Source organism: Nicotiana attenuata, chromosome 7, assembly GCF_001879085.1.
Source record: "Nicotiana attenuata strain UT chromosome 7, NIATTr2, whole genome shotgun sequence".
NCBI classification, from domain to species: Eukaryota; Viridiplantae; Streptophyta; class Magnoliopsida; order Solanales; family Solanaceae; genus Nicotiana; species Nicotiana attenuata.
Genome location: NC_031995.1, coordinates 7347295 through 7360516, shown reverse-complemented (window position 1 = coordinate 7360516; position 13222 = coordinate 7347295).

Genomic DNA, 13222 nt, shown 5'->3' with positions numbered 1-13222 from the left:
GATGAGGCCGATCCGTTGTCAGAGATTCCTATGTTGGCAGAGGCCGATGTCGGTGCGTCTCTTCTTTCGATGATGATGGAGACTGAAGAGCCAGCCACTGGAGTTTTCGACACTTTGCCACAAGAGGAGTCGTCGACTTCGTGGCCGACTGATGATACTTTTTTGCCAGACAATGAGAGAGGCAAATGTGTTATTGAGGAGGGCTATGAGACTAGTTCGGATATTGATGCCGGTGACCTGCAGATGATGGGGGAGGGGTTTACCCAACTCGAGGTAAGGTTGGAGGGGTCTACGAGGACCATCACGATCCCTATGGATCGTGATTTGCTAAAGAATACGGCGGACGTGGTCCCCAACCTCGGCCCTTTTAGTTCCGAGATAGAGGGAAAGACCCTTAAAGAGTTGGACGACGTTTCTCTGTTGAGGAGCATTGTTGGTCCCGCCCTTAGAGTGAGTGTTTGGCGTTCTGTTCTTCTCTTCTTTTTGCCTTTGTTTTTGTTTCTGACTTATTTCTTTTCTTTTTTTGGTCGCAGACGATGATTTTGGAGATTGAGAGCGCCCAAAAAGGAGGAGAGGCATAGGGGAATTTTTGTGATATTGAAAAACAAGTACTATGAGTACCGACGCAAGTACCGGGAATTTCGCCGGCGACTTGATGAGGAAGGCGACATGCAGGCCCTTCGAGACGAGTTGAAGGAGAAAGATGATGAGTTGGTGAAGTCCATTGAGAAATGCAACGTCCTCGAGGGGACGTTGAGGAGTAAGGAAGAGGAGCTTGAAGTCAGCAAGGGCGTGGAGGCCCAGTGAAGTGACCTTTAAGCGCAGGTGGTTGAGCTGCATAGGCATTTGGAAGAATATCGGCTTCAGCTGCAGGGCCTTAGTGGTGAAGTTGTTGAGAAGCAGAGCGAGCTTGAGAAGGCAAAATCTTTTTTGCTTGGACACTCAGAGGAGATTGGAGATGCTTGAGTTAGCGAAAAACATCCTTCAGGCCGAGCGGGAAAACGACCAATCCACAACGAAAGCTAAGGAGGACCGACTAGAGGGGAGGGTCGGAGAGCTAGAGAAAGATAACGCCCTCCTTCATGGTTGGGTGGTTGAATTGGAAGCTGAGAAGGCTCAACTACTTGAACAGCCCTCTTCCTCTCATACTTTGGAATTTCCCAACATTTCTCGGACATTATATGGATTCACGCTGAAGCTCAATTGGATGTATATCGAGATCTGCATAAGGCGGGATCCATTTCCGAGGTCGCCCTCGAGAATGTTCGTGTTAAAGCCCGTGAAGCTCGAGTTGCTTGCGGGTATGATCCCACTACTCCTGAGGGAAATGAGGGGGATGATGAAGGCGTAGATCGTCTTGAAGAGGATGCTTGGTACGATACCGCTTATCCCGAGGGCGCGGACGACATGAGTGGGGGTGACCGAGGTGACGAAGGAATCGGTGGCCAATTTAGTGAAGGCGCAAAAGGTCATGATGGTGGTGATCAATAGTTTTTCTTCTTCTCTTTTTTGTAAACTTTTGTGCATTTTTGGCGGCGTCTTCACGAGCCTTTGTAAAAAATGTTTTATGAAATGCCAAATTTGTTTTTTACATCTGAATCTTTTCCTGTGATTTGTTTTCTGTACTTGTATGTTTTTGCTTCTGTTGCTTGGCTGCCTTGGCTCTTTCTTTGTGCGTTGAAACATTGCCGAAGTTGTCTACTTGTTTGGTCGTGATCTCTTGTTAAATTGCGGCCGAGGGTTGATAGGTTTTTGTTCGAGCAAGGTCCGTCACACCTCCTTTTTTACACACCTACCCCGGAATGATAGTGTATAAGGGAGTTTTTCCAATTTAAGTCACATTATTCGAAATGAGATTATTTATTTATTTCAGAGTCGCCACTTGGGATAGGTTTGGCTTTTGGTGTCCCAAGTTACCGGTTTATTTTGAATCCCAAATCGAGGAAGATTTCGACTTTCCTTGTGAAGTCTGCGAACCAGAAATTCTGAATAAGGAATTCTGTTAACCCGAGGGAAGGTGTTAGGCACCCCCGGATTCCGTGGTTCTAGCACGGTCGCTTAAACTATCATAATTGGCTTATTATCTGATTTTAAAACATGTTTCAACCTATAGTACAATTTTAAAAATATTTACCGCTTTTGATTAATTTTAAAGAAGATTGAACGTCGTCTAAAATATGTCTTTGGATCGCGTCACATGAAATGCACCCGCAATCTAAAACACATTTTATTCAACGTTTTAGGATTTGAATTTGGGTCACATGAAATGCACACCCGAGTTTAAGAAGGTAAATTTATTAAAAGGCGCGCCTAAAGTAACTAGCGTGTTGATATCTTTGCGGGAAGCCATGGAAATTTGGCTTACCCGATTTCTAAATATTTTTGTAGAAGTAATTAAAGAGGGCCATGCAATTATGAATTTTGTTTGGCGCGGCGCACCTCATTTTATTTTAAGCCATCCTAAAAGGGACTATTATTCCCTATTAAAGATTGTCTCTAAAAGGCCTAATTAATTAGCATTGCGAATTAATTATCATTAAAAGCATTCGAGGAACTCGGACCTCAAGATCAAGTCCAAACTTAAAAACAAGAGGGAAAACCTCTTAATTCAAATTTGCTACTTAACTTGGAAGGCCCAAAATTATATTGCAAAATTAAACCAATGATTTCAAATAGGAATTCAGGCCTCTAGCATTTTGGGCTTCGAAACCAACCCAAGAGTGAGGAACTGCAGTCCGTTCTTATGAGAGGCTGTTCAGCATTGGGCCTTGATATAAGTCCAATTGGGAAGGTAAGCGAGGCTAAAACTGGGCCAGGCATCAGTGAAGTTGGGGCCGCAAAACAAACGGAACAAACTGTCAAACCTGGGCCTATCGACAAGCCCAAACCATACTACTGAACTTATTTCGAAAATTGAACTCGTTGATTTGGGTAACAAAAGGAAATTTTAGATTCATTCAACTCAACAACTGCCAATTTAAATCCACATTTTATATTCTGATCATATCTAAACTAATGAAATTCTACAAACATTTAGGAAAATCGATGATTAAACTAAGATAATCAAAACTTATACATGAAACATCAAATACGGGAAAAAAAACTTACTATACTGAAGTGCTACTTTTGATTCCAAAAACAAAATGCTGGAATTAGAACTGAGTTATAGAGCAATTTACATAGTTGTTAGACTTAGACTTAACATTCCTACTGAAGCTTAAACTTAGCTTAACATTCAAAATGCAGGATCTATTTGTTTCACATCAGTATGAATACACATGCTCATTTTGAACTCTACTCCTAACCAACAATTTAGTCTCGCTTAAACCTCAAACCAATAGAATAGCCAAACTGGAATTGATCACACTAGAGCTAATATTATACTCATACCAGTCTGAAACACGGTTCATACAGTCCAATTAATACAAATCATGAAATGTTTAGGTCATTTAAATCTCAACTACTACTGTTGTATAACCTAGCATTCAAACTAACATGTCTACAAGTAAACTAACATGAAAATAACATGAGTAGTATGTCATTTCTTCAATAATTCAAATACATTTGCTGATTCAGTTCTTCACACATCATTTGAGGTTGAAGAACACCTGGAAATTGAATAAAACGATGAGAAATGGAAGTCAGCTAAAGCAGCAACTCAACAGAGGTATAATTGCAGCAGGAAACAGCAACTCCAAGTCCAAAACCCAGAAAAATAGGATAAAATGCAGTAGACTTCCAAAATGAGCTTGAATTAACCAAAATCCAAGCGGAATTTTTGAAAGCCTAGCTTGATGAACCAATGCAATTGACTAGAAACAGACCTGGAACTTTTTTTTTTTTGAATTTTTCAGTAGTTTTCAGTGGTGTTGAATTTGAATTTTTTTGAATTTTTTTGATTTCTCTAAGCTTCAGATTTGGATTTTGAAATTTTTCAGAATTTTGGATCCCTAGACTGCTCTTAAACTTCTAGAACTCTTTTTTGAATTTTTCAAATCTCTGAAACCTTTCCAAACCTTTTTTGAATTTTTCAGATTTCTAAAACTTCAGACTTCTAAACTTCTCCCTCTCCCTCTCAAAACCTTTCAGATTTCTAAAACTTCTAAAACTTTCTCAAATTTTTTCCCTCTCCAAAAACTTTTTCAGATTTTTTAAACTTCTAAAACTTGTATTGCAAGGCAGGGGTACTGCCCTTTTATAGACCAAAACTAGGGCAACCTTCAGATTTTCATTTACACCCTAGGTCCCTCTTTTAATTTCAGTTTTTAACTATTTAATCCCTCAAATCATGCCTTGTTGGCCAAGTAACACTACCAAGTTCCTGAAATTCTAACTAGAACCCCCTTCTAGAAGATTCTAGGGGGTTCCAGTTCAGTTACTGCAGGATTCCCTTTATTAAATTACCTATACTACCCCTACATTGATTCTGAAATTACTAACCTATGCTAAACTAACCCTAGCCCCTCTTAACTAAACCATGGTTACCTAACTAAAGAGCTGGAAATGATCAGCTATAACCAAACAATTAAACTACACCTATTTTAATCCTAAATTAATCCCTATGAGTTCAAATTAATCTATTCTTGGCAATTATCAAATAAACAAGAATCTAAGAGAACAAGTAAAAGTTAATCAAAAATACTGAATCATGAATTTAAACTAACATCAATACGAACAGAGAAGAAATCAAAAACCAATCTGCACGTCAAAACCTAGAATACTAATTACTGCCAAAAAAAATAAAAATAAAACATAAAGAAAACATGAATGGATTAACAGAAAATTAATGTTAAAAACAAGGAATTCAAATAAAAGAAGAAAGAAAAGAGAAATTTACCTATGTAAGGCTTGAACAGGGGCTGGACTTTGATTCGAGTCCCAAAATGATGCTAGACGTTTGTTCTTTGCCAAGAACAAACAGAAGCATTATTTTGTGGCTCAAATCAGCTTTTGGACTCAAGAATTTGGGGAAGAAATCAACAACTTAGAACTTCTAGGGTTCTGCCATTCTACGATTTGAAATTCGAGAAACTCCAGTGAGATTCGGAGGAAACCAGTTAGGGGTTTGGGAAGAGGGAGGTGAGGAGAGTCTGGGGTGTGATTTTGGGGAGGTTTGGGAGGCGGCGCCGCCGTACACGGCGGAGGCGGCACTAGGGTTTCTCTTATTCGAAGGGTTCGAGGGGGATTTGGGGGAAACTAGGCTTGGATCTGTAATGAGGAGGATGAGAGGAAGCAGGGGTGTATTTTTGGTGGCCATTGGGTGATCGCCGCCGGCGGAGGCGATTTCCGGCCGACGACGGACGGTGGGGGGACGGTGGTGCTAGGCGGCGTTACGCCGAAATTAACAGGGGGTATGAGAGACGATGGTTTGGGGGTAGGGGGGCCTTCCGACATTTATATACTTGAAACCTAGTTAGTTCCGGACTGTTGGATTGATGATATCCAACAGTTGTCACACCTCCTTTTTCCTACACCCCTGGAAGGGTATAATAAAGGGAGTTATTTCTAACTTGAAGTGACAATCGAAACGGAATTTATTTCATTAAAAGATTCAGAGTCGCCACTTGGGAGATTTATGGTGTCCCAAGTCACCAGTTCAAAATCCCGAATCGAGGAAAAGAATGACTCTGTATTACAGTCCACAAACCAGAAATCTGAGTAAGGAATTCTGTTAACCCGGGAGAAGGTGTTAGGCATTCCCGAGTTCCGTGGTTCTAGCACGGTCGCTCAACTGTTATTATTGGCATAATTATCTGATTTTAGAAACAATTTTAAACCTATGTGCATTTTAATATTTTAACCGCTTTTATTCATTTTTAAAGAATATTCAAGGTTATTTAAAACACTTCGCGAGCCACTCTACATGAAATGCACTAGTGAGTCACGACACATTCTATTTAACCTTGTTGGAAATTGGAGCCGGGTCACATGAAATGCACCCCCGGACTTTTTTAATCTAAATTGACGTAGTTAAGTTGAAGAATAGCAAATCAATTTCTGTACTGTGACAAAATCACGCTCAGCTATAACCAATTCGAGTAAACATACGAACAAGTATAAATAATGTTCCTTCACACAATTATCACCAAACAGAATTAATTCAAATATAACTACCCTTAATTTCCTTCACTGCTGTGATTTACTTTGCGCTCTCGATGAATTTCACCCAAAGTTATTAAGTCAAACATATCATGCGCTCATCACCTTAAAACTGACCAACCAATTCATTTCTATTCCATCTAATGTATCATATTCAAACTAAGCATACTCAAAACAAATTAAGAGAAAGTTTTAAACAAAACACAAAACAACCAAATAATCATACGACNACAGGAATATGGAGAAATATTAAACTCAAAGTGGAAACAGACCTCAAGCAGCCACACTTTCCGATTCACAAGATCTCGAGCTCATACGAGGGATGTTCAATCTCAGATCGGAAACCTCAACGACACAAACTCGACTCTTCAACGATGACTGAAACCGGATCGGACTGAACTCAGCAACAAGTTCAACGAACAACAGCAATAAATTGACATCCCACCACGGACCTCGACTTGGCGCCGCAAAACTCAAACAAGCCCGGATCCAGCCCCAAACGAGCTCAACTAATGAACTTCCAACATTAAAACTCCAACTCATTTTTGTTTTGATTTTACTCTTTTCGAAATGATATTAAATCAAAGGAAACCAAGACATCTTGGTATTTTCTTCATTACAATAATCATATCAGTCCATTTCAGTAATCCATTTGCAAACCAGTTGTCACCGCATAAATACAAAGGGACATGAAAAACGGATACTAATGCAAAATCAGCAGAAGCAGTAAAGACGAACCAAATAGAATAGATTAAAATGAGCTCTCTTCTATTAAAAACTTCCCTCTGAGCAATATACCCAAGAGACATCAACGCTGAAACAGAACTGCGGCTACTAAATCCAATCGAACAAATCACAACAGAAAACTCGGACAAAACCCGGCGGAACCTCCTCAAACCCTCTGTCTTCTCTCGATTTTTACACGGCTATGAGAATTTCGTTGAACAATCTGAAGCTGCTTAGACGAGAATGTGAAAATTTCAACCTATTGGTCGATTTGAAGCTGATTAACGAACCCCTATTTTTGTCCTCCTTCCCAGCCCCATTTTTTGATGTTCGCGTGAGTCTGTGTGCGTGTGTTATATCGATGATGGTGACCAAGATGAGAGAAGAGGGTGGTCGTTTGGTTGAAGAAGCAGAACGATGGGGGAGGGGTCGAAGAAGACGAGATTTCAGGGGTGGGGGTTGTGGAGAATATGACCTGGGGGGGTCCTTGTGTATTTGCGGAGCTTCTTGGAGAAGAAGATGAGTCGATGGGGGTGGGGTCTCGTGAAAAAGCTGCGTTACTGTTCCCTTAGGTCTTATAGGTGTAGAATTAGGTTTACATTTTGTGTATTTTGCCAATTAGTCCCTAGGTTCTTTTGTGTTAAGTCCTTAGGGTCTTTTTATTTATTTTTTGTCCTAAAGAAGAGTCTAGAAGGGTCCCTAGACTACACAATGCCTTTTAAAATAAGATAGAAATACTACACCATGTCAAAACTAATCCTAATTAATTAAACTAAACATGAAACTATTTTTGTATTTTCGAGATTATATAAAGATAAAAAAGGGTACTATTTTTTTGTATTTTTTCCAAATTTATGACAAATACATAAACTAAAATATTTTTTGTAATTTTCATTTCCGGTAATAAAATAAAGTAAAGAAGTCAAAAATAGTTGAAATAGCTATATTAGGCCTACATTAAATATTTACATGCTAAAATATAAAGAATCTTGGGGAGGGTCAAAAATCACATGTCTACAGCTGCCCCTCTTTGACTGAAAACGCGAAGAGTTTTCAGACAAAGAACGACTAGACAGGTTTTTTGACCCGACCCTTATTTGGGGGAGACTAAAACTGAGAAAAGGCGAATGTGACCGAGCCCTGGTATCTGAGCTGCCTACATATCCTTGGCTATAAAGGAATCAGGCCACGTGTAGTTCAGAAGTGAGTGAGATGATGGAGTATGCCGAGGTGGAGAGCCAGTCGAGGTGCCGTTTCGCCGAGGTTCCGGTCCGCGGTCCTGCTATTACATCAAAATCAAAAGAAATGAAAAGACTAGCTAAGCCTGTCAACTATGAGTTACAAGATTCCTATCTATAAGTCTTCAGAAGCTTTATCTCGAGTCTTGAATGGTTCTTCATGCAGACTTTGGATTTGAACCTTGACCCTTGCTAGTTGCAGGTGCTAGTTCATTCTTCCTTAGCTTTTTGGACCAAACCCAGACACCACACCATGCTTGTGACTTCAGTCATGTCATAAGCAGCCCACATCTTCCATCAACTTCTGCATTAGGATTAACTTCTTGCCCTTCTCCTTTTTTCTTTATTGTGACTNAGAAATAACAGAAAACAAAGAATGCATTAGACTGACGGCGAAAGAGTTTGGACAACAAAACAAGCATAATAAACTGGGGTACAATCCTTAGAACAAACCTAGACAACGCTACATGATATACTACGACCAAAGGAACTAGACAAAATAAAAGGATAGAAGGGTTTGAGTCACAAGACAATATCCAGATTACAACCCTGAAATAACCTGGGCAACAGAAATGACAACAAACTAAGCCACCAAAGCTCATCTCTGGCTGACCAAGAAATGGAGCGTCTTTCCAATTACCAAGCACGGTATCTTAGCCACTGAATTCTGTATCAACAATACTAGGAGGTTCACAAGTCCTCATCACATCGTTCTTAACAAGTTGCTTTTGGGTTCCTTTTGCCAGCTCGTTCTCTAGATCAACCTCTGATAGTGCTGAAAGCTTGGTAGCCCTTGGACCTCCGAGGCTCCCAGAAGAATTCTCACATTCCTTTTCAAAATAAATCATGCCCACCATATGCGTCTCATTATGCACAGGCGATGGACTTTGGCTGGTGTCTACTGCATCTGGATTTGGCACAACGATGTCGCCTGCATCAATAAGCTTCTGAACTGCTTTCTTCAGCTTCTAACACCTTTCTATGTCGTGCCCCGGGGCATCTAAGCAGTATGCGCACCTTTGGGAAAAGTCAAACGTCTGTGACAGGGGGTTTGGTATTTTTATCTGGATAGGCTTCAACAGGCCCGAACTCCTTAGCCTCTTGAACAGATTGGCGTATGACCATTCCAATGGAGTGTAGGCTTTCTTCTTCCGCAACCTCTCATCCCTACATGCTTGATTGGGCCGGAAACCGGATCCGGGGGGTTTTTGGCAGGCTCGTGGGGGTAGATAAGCATTTTGTGGAGCCGGGTACCGGAAAAGTGGTGTATGACTCTGGGAGTTATGTGGAGAGAAGTAGCATTGGGAAGGGTCACCTGGTGTACAAGGATGTCCACGGGGACGGTGTCGGGGCTGGGAGTGTTGATCAGGAAAACTCATCGGATCACCTTTTCTGCTTCCCCCTCCCCTACCCAAGCTTGCTGGGATATTCGGAATGTCTTTCGAGCAACTCATGATCTTGCCTGACTTGATTCCCTCTTCTACTAGCTCCCCCATTCTTAACACCTCATCGTGAGCAACCTCGGAGGGATAATATTGGGCGTTATGAGCTTTGGGCGGGTGTTCATTGTTGAGAACTGTGGATGTGACCGGAGGGCACTTTTGGGAAAAGATAGTTGGACGACGAGTGGTGGAGCTACTAGGGTGGCTGGGAAAGTTGTGATAAACGGGTAAGTATGGAGAGGGTAAAGGATCGCCTGGCGTTGTGTCCGGAGTTTGGGTAAGGACAGCATCTAGGAAGTTGGGTGGTGGCGGGGGTGGTGCCTTCCCAGTCATCCATGCCTGATACATGTTTGCCACGTCTTGTCTCAACATCTTTACCTCTTCTACCAACCCGTTGTCCTGTTCAACCAGTTGCTTTCGGGCACCGGTATCAACCCACTCAGTTTTGTTGTTCTCTGCCATTGCCTTTTGCCTTTGTGTTGTAGGGAAGAGTTACTTTAAAAACCACAAACCAACCACCTGTCTGAAATGATATGACAAAGTGAAACCATCACGTTAGCGTTAGGGCATTTATCATATTGGTACCCACACATTTGGGGAATGAATGCACCTAAGCAGTTAACAGTTCCTATTATGCTTTTGATCGGTCGCTTGCATCATCCCGGCCTTTCTTTTATTTCCCTATGCAACTTTTCTCTCTCTTTTTCCTTGTTTTCTTCTTTTCACTCTTGCCTTGGTTTATCTTGTTCCTATTGTCTCCTTTCCTCGAATTTCTTTCATTCTCTCGCTTTTCTTTCATTGTTTTTCCGCTCTTTTCTTTCCCTTTCTCTCTTTCTCTCTTTTCATTTTCTCTCTTCTTCTTCTTCTTCTTCTTTTTTTTTTCTTTTTCTTTTGGTTACGGTCGAATCCTATGGAGATTGCCTACGTATCATGACCCCGCATGAATCAGACCGAGCGTAGTTCTGGAGGATAAAAATAAATAACGAAACATTTTGGGATTTTCAAATTTTCATAAAAATAAAATGTTTTGATTACAATGACTCATCCTACGGAATTTTTACCATAAAAACCAACAGGCTCAAAAACGAAACTAACAAGAGGAAAATCAAGACTCATTTTGACTCAAAAGGTTGTCACTATTTTTCAAAATTTTCATAAAATTATCCAGACTTTGCCAATACGGCCTTTCAGCACCTCGAGGAAGAAGATTTTAAGGCTGTGTTCGCTAACCGGCCAAAAATTTAAAAATGACCAAAGGTGGCTGTTCTTGCAAAAACAGCCTTCCGGCGCCCTTTAGGGACATTCGGCTTATTTTAAACAAGAATGGCGTCACCCGACTTATTTTGACAAAAATTAAAGTTTTGGTATTTTTGGCTATTTTTGCAAAAGGGAGGTTGGACCCGATGAGGGTTGCCTACGTATCTCACGCCCGGTGAGAATCAAACCAGCGTAGTTCGGTAAGATTTACCTAAATTTTAAAAAAAAAATCTTTTTCTTTCTTTTTCAAATATTTTCCTTTTTTTTTGCTTTTCGAAAATCTGGCAGCATTTCGGTACTATTTGGGCATTTGGTTTTTCAAAACAAGTGGTTACCCTCACTTAGTCCTAACACTGCTATTTTTCTCAATTTTCTTTCATTATATACGAGCCGGTCAACATGCGAAGCCGAGCAAATAAATGCGAAAGTAGCACGTAAGATGCATCAGGATGGACTTTTTCATTTCAGGTCACCTGTCCTAGACGGACCCAACCCGTGTGTTGAGTCCCCTAAGTCAAATGCACATGATGCAAACAAACGTTCCTACTAGGGATCCGGCATGAGGTTCTGTTCTTCTAGGTTTAAACCCTAGGTTTATTGGTCTAGACCTGGCTTACCCGAGCGGACAACTCGAGCCGAGGGGGAGGCAGCATACCGGGGATACAGAAGCTCCGCCGGCTTAGCAACTTATCCAAACCTCGTTCTAAATGGGAAAAGACTCTAAACAGAAGAGAAGCTACACGAAGTGCACCCTTCTCCATGATGTAGAAGACTCAGAGAGAGGAAGGGATTCGTAACAGTTTATATACGATTCAACAAATATCAAAGCGGTAAAACATTTAGCACATTAAGCCCAAACATGTAACAAAATCAGATAAAGCCAAATATAACAATTTAACTGAGCTCGAATTCTGAACCCTGAACCAAAAGTTCTGGGTTCTTGTCCCCAGCAGAGTCGCCAGAGCTGTCACACCTCCTTTCTCCTACACCCCTGGAAGGGTATAATAAAGGGAGTTATTTCCAACTTGAAGTAACAATCGAAACGGGATTTATTTCATTAAAAGATTCAGAGTCGCCACTTGGGAGATTTATGGTGTCCCAAGTCACCGGTTCAAAATCCCAAATCGAGGAAAAGAATGACTCTGTATTACAGTCCGCGAACCAGAAATCCGAGTAAGGAATTCTGTTAACCCGGGAGAAGGTGTTAGGCATTCCCGAGTTCCGTGGTTCTAGCACGGTCGCTCAACTGTTATTATTGGCACAATTATCTGATTTTAGAAACAATTTTAAACCTATGTGCATTTTAACATTTTAACTACTTTTATTCATTTTTAAAGAAGATTCAAGGTTATTTAAAACACATCGCGAGCCACTCTACATGAAATGCACTAGTGAGTCACGACACATTCTATTTAACCTTGTTGGAAATTGGAGCCGAGTCACATGAAATGCACCCCCGGACTCTTTTAATCTAAATTGACGTAGTTCAGTTGAAGAATAGCAAATCAATTTCTGTACTGTGACAAAATCACGCTCAGCTATAACCAATTCGAGTAAACATACGAACAAGTATAAATAATGTTCCTTCACACAATTATCACCAAACAGAATTAATTCAAATATAACTACCCTTAATTTCCTTCACTGCTGTGATTTACTTTGCGCTCTCGATGAATTTCACCCAAATTTATTAAGCCAAACATATCATGCGCTCATCAGCTTAAAACTGACCAACCAATTCATTTCTATTCCATCTAATGTATCATATTCAAACTAAGCATACTCAAAACAAATTAAGAGAAAGTTTTAAACAAAACACAAAACAACCAAATAATCATACGACAGTCATATTCATCAAAGAAACAGGAATATGGAGAAAATATTAAACTCAAAGTGGAAACAGACCTCAAGCAGCCACACTTTCCGATTCACAAGATCTCGAGCTCATACGAGGGATGTTCAATCTCAGATCGGAAACCTCAACGACACAAACTCGACTCTTCAACGATGACTGAAACCGGATCGGACTGAACTCAGCAACAAGTTCAACGAACAACAGCAATAAATTGACATCCCACCACGGACCTCGACTTGGCGCCGCAAAACTCAAACAAGCCTGGATCCAGCCCCAAACGAGCTCAACTAATGAACTTCCAACATTAAAACTCCAACTCATTTTTTGTTTTGATTTTACTCTTTTCGAAATGATATTAAATCAAAGGAAACCAAGACATCTTGGTATTTTCTTCATTACAATAATCATATCAGTCCATTTCAGTAATCCATTTGCAAACCAGTTGTCACCGCATAAATACAAAGGGACATGAAAAACGGATACTAATGCAAAATCAGCAGAAGCAGTAAAGACGAACCAAATAGAACAGATTAAAATGAGCTCTCTTCAATTAAAAACTTCCCTCTGAGCAATATACCCAAGAGACATCAACGCTTAGACGAGAA